Source organism: Pelobates fuscus, chromosome 10 (assembly GCF_036172605.1).
Source record: "Pelobates fuscus isolate aPelFus1 chromosome 10, aPelFus1.pri, whole genome shotgun sequence".
NCBI lineage: Eukaryota > Metazoa > Chordata > Amphibia > Anura > Pelobatidae > Pelobates > Pelobates fuscus.
Genome location: NC_086326.1, coordinates 69885651 through 69890581, shown reverse-complemented (window position 1 = coordinate 69890581; position 4931 = coordinate 69885651).

The window sequence follows — 4931 nt, the reverse complement described above, 5'->3', positions numbered from 1 at the left end:
ACCACTTATGCCCATTGGAGTGGTCTGGGTGCCAACTCCCACTACCCTTAACTCTGCAACTGTAAATATTGCAGTTTTCATAAACTAGACAGCCACTAGAGGGCACTTCCTGATTCATAGCACAGGTTTTCTGTGCTATAGCATTGCTGGACGTCCTCATGCTGTGTGAGGACCTCCAGCGTTGCTCAATTCCCCATATGGAGAGCTTTAATGCCACGCATGCGCATTAGGTCTCCTCAGCCGGCGGTCGGGAGGGATTAGTCCCCCCCCGCCGGCCTAAGTAATGAAGGGGAGGAGCGGCGGTGACTCGAACACCACCTAGGTACATATGGGGATGGGTGGTGGGAGGGAGAGGGGACCTGCAGTGCCAGGAAAACAGATTGTTTTCCTGGCACTGGAGAGTCCCTTTAACATGCCTGCCACGTCCGCTAGCTTTTTGGCACTAATAAAAGAGGACGATAACCTCCCTGGGGGGCTGTGTGTGTGTATGGGGGCTGTGTGTGTTTAAGTAGGCAGTGTATGTGTGTGTGGGGCAGTGTGTATGTGTGTCAGGGGGCAGTGTGTGTATGGGGGTCAGTGTATGTGTGTGGGGGGGCAGTGTAAGTTTGTGTATGTGGGGGCAGTGTGTGTATAAGGGAGGGTAGTGTATGTGTGTGTGGTGAGCAGGGTAGGGAGGCTTTTTTATAAAAATAAAAAAAATTAAAATAAATACATTTATGTCCCCCCTCCCTTCTTACCTTTACTCAGGGAGGAGGGGACACTTCTCGATCCCTGGTGGTCCGTGGGGAATCCCTGGTGGTCCCAGTGGTGAGAGTGAACTCTAGCCCGTAGCTCCAGGGCTAGAGTTCACTCTCGCGAGATCCAGAGCGTTGCCGTGGTAACTGCGGCTATGCACTGTGTTCGCAAGAGAAGGGCCCGGATGAGTTGCAGGCTGATCTCCCCTCCAGTCGCCGATTTGCCGACCACGTGACCCGCACACTACTTCCCTATTGGCCGCGGGTCACGTGACGATCTTTGCCCCACCTTCAGAGGAGTGCATGCCGCCCACCAATAGGACGGCTGCACTATCTCAACCGCCGATCACGTGACTCGCACACTACATTTCCCAAGATGCTGTGCGAGTCACGTGACGCGCAATTTTTAAATGTGACTCAAATCTATGTTTTAAGACCTCGTTTTTGAATAGAATTTAACCCACAAAGATAAGGTTCACTAAGGAATATGATGCATATTCTTATTTAAAGCTTTTATTTATTTTATGTGAAAATGTAAATTGCATGATTTTAACTGGCTGCCGAACAATGATGTCATCTTGGCGCCATTTTTTAAAGTACCAGTACCTATATAAATTCTTTATGTGCCAGGTAATATGTTATTCCATTTTTGATAAAGCCCCAGCGGTGAAACGCGTTAAATGGTTATTTATATTGTGTTATTTTATAATAAATGATTTTTTGGTCAAATTAGTGTACCACTATCATTTTATATACACAATTATTACTATTATTTTATTTTTGGCATTTTTATTCTACATATCCTGAAGTGGGGATTATACCACTAACGCTATTACTAAAGTGCAGTGTGATCTGCACTTTACCTGTGAGTATATTTTATCTTATTTTACTCACCACCTTTTAATTAATCGGAGAGCACTATCTGCTGTTTTTATTTTCCCTCTTCTCCTGAGAGTTGGACGTACCCCTTGGAGGACAAGCAACAATATATCCCATAAGCGGGGATTATACCGCTGTATGCCTACAAACCCTGAGCTGGCTATAGCTCAACTAAATACGGTAGAAAATACTACAACAAGAGAACCTACCCCCACAGCGGAATTAGTGACTATACCTACTTTACCTCAAGACATCTATTGGAACTGACCAACCATTCTGGACTATACCTATTTATATTTTTATTCATTTTCAAATTGTATTGTTGTTTTCACTTTTATTTTCATCCATTTTATTTGTGGCGCAACCTTTTTTTCTTTACTGTATATTTCTTATATAGAGGGTTAGAGGGTTACCCTCTAAAGGTCGCTGCCTGTTTTATATATTATTAGCGCTAACCTCACCCCCCCTTTTTTTACACCTTAGCCATGGCTGGCTGGCCGACTGGTTCGGATGGGCACCTGGCCCACCACTTGAAAATGTTTTTATTATTTTTCTTTTAAAAAGCTTCAAACACACATGACGACCCGTCACTATCGTTCATTGCAACGCTCGAAGGCCTTCTTTTATCAACATGCTAACAAAGGCGGTAGGCTACTGGCCAGGATGCTTAAAGGTCCACAGGGACTAGCCCAGGTCAACAGACTACGACTAGCTGATGGCACAACTACACAATTCCCGGATAAGATCGCCTCGGAATTTCGGACTTTCTACTCCTCACTGTATAATATCCCGCAACCAACACAGCCAAATGAGATAGCTGATACGAACGAAAAAATGCGGAACTATCGAAACCTATGTGGGGACGAGATTGCAACGAGGGGAATCGGAGGACTTGGAGGTACCGATTACAGAGGCAGAGGTGGCAGGAGCGATAAAGCAGCTAAAACAGGTCGAGTGCCAGGCCCAGATGGCTTCACCCTAGAATATTATAAGAAATTCCAACACATCTTAATCCCAAAACTTACTAATGCATTCAACGCTCTCATCGAAGACGCTCAGTTCCACCAGGAATCACTGGCGGCTACCATCACGGTTCTCCCGAAGCCAGGGAAAGACCCCAAACTCTGCAGCAGCTATAGACCGATCTCCCTACTCAATGTAGATGTAAAACTATTGACCAAGATACTGTCCACCAGGATCGGAGGCCTACTGCCGAAACTGATCCACCCAGACCAGACGGGATTCATACCCGGTCGTGAGGCCAGAGATAGCACTCTCAGGATCCAATCCATCCAACACCTGGCAAGACGGTCGAAAGACAACCTCCTATTGCTCTCCAGGGATGCTGAGAAAGCGTTCGACCGGGTAAACTGGTCGTTCCTTACGGCTACGCTGCGGGAGATGGGCTTTGGGGAGAACATAATGAAGTGGATAGGAGCGCTATATCACTGCCCAAGTGCCAAAGTAAGAGTGAACGGTGCACTCACCGAACCCTTTCAGATCCGGAACGGAACACGGCAGGGATGTCCGCTCTCTCCTATGCTCTTCGCCCTCACCCTTGAACCATTCCTGGAAGTAGTGCGCAGATCAGATGAGATCCTAGGATTCCCCAACAAGGACGTTACCCACAAATTAGCGGCGTATGCGCATGATCTCTTATTTATTATCAACAAACCCGAGACCACCCTGCCTCACTTGATGTCGGCATTTGAGACCTATGGGGAGATATCGGGATTTAAACTGAATATACCTAAATGTGAGGTACTTAACATTTCGACCTCACCGACACAGGTCGACGTACTGAAGCGCCAATTCCCGTTCAGATGGTGCCCGAACCACATGCAATACCTGGGCATCGCCCTTAACAGGGATCTGGGAGACATGTACCGGACGAACTTCCTACCCTTGCTACAAAAAATACAATGGGATTTACAGACGTGGTCGTACCCATATATTTCGTGGTTCGGCCGTATAGCTATCCTGAAAATGAACATACTTCCCCGGATCCTATACCTCTACCAAACGATACCTCTGGCCCTACCAACGGCGTACTTTCAATCGCTCCGGACCGCTATGATACGATTTGTGTGGAGTGGTGGACAGGCAAGACTCAGACAGGAGATCCTATGCCTCTGAGCGTGGGGTGGAACAGCATTTCCGGATCTCCGCAAATACCATCAAATACCATCATGCTACAGTGCTACAACGGGTCTTGGAATGGCATACTCATCCAGCACACGAACAATGGATTGAACTAGATAAGAACCACATGGGGTCGTCACTTCACACTACAGTATGGAACTCGAAGAGACCTCCGACGTCGCCCCAAGACTGCACCTCCACTGTGGCACAAACGCTAAAAACGTGGGACAGCATCAGAAGAATTCCACAGCTGTCTCCAACACCGAGCCCGTTGATACAGCTGTCATATAAACCTCAAATAAGAGGTGGGCTACCGCCGACATCTTGGAGTATCCTAGGTGGGGGAGAATCCCTCTCCATCCATAAGATGCTGAATAACACAGGCATAATACCACTACGGGAACTGCTAGACAACGACCAACCGTCCGCAATGCAAATCTTCCGCTACACACAAATTACACACTTCTACCAAACCCTACCGCACAGATAAGCCCTACATAGACACCTGACGTGGTTTGAGACACTCTGTGACCAAAGGACCAACCTAGCCAAGTCCACATCCCTCATTTACCAGCACCCCTACATACTTATTAACCCTTAATAGGGAACATATGGGATGGGCGGCAGCATTGTAACATAGCTGTGTGATACAAAAAGTAAATACAAAAAAAGTCCTGCGCTCAAACTCCCATCACTCCTGTGCAGCAGCAACGACCATAGTACATATTACACATCAGACCCAATATAATTGACGTGGCAGGCAGGCATTCCCTCCAGTGGCCATTGGAGTAACTGAAAGACCTCCATTTGTTTAAATATACATAGGGATTTAGGAGAGAGCGCAGGTAAAAACAAATTTCCTTTGGTTTTTATTGTATGTAATGGGGCTGATGTGTACTATGGTTGTTGCTGCTGCCCAGGAGTGATGGGAGTTTGAGCGCAGGACTTATTTTTTTTGTATTTGTATTCACTTTTTGTATCAAACAGCTATGTTACAATGCTGCCGCCCATCCCATGTGTTCCCTATTATTATTATTATTATTATTATTATTATTATTGCCATTTATATAGTGCCAACATATTCCGTAGCGCTTTACAATATTTTGAGAGGGGGTATGTAACAATAAATAGGACAATTCCAAGAAAACATACCGGAACAATAGGTTGAAGAGGACT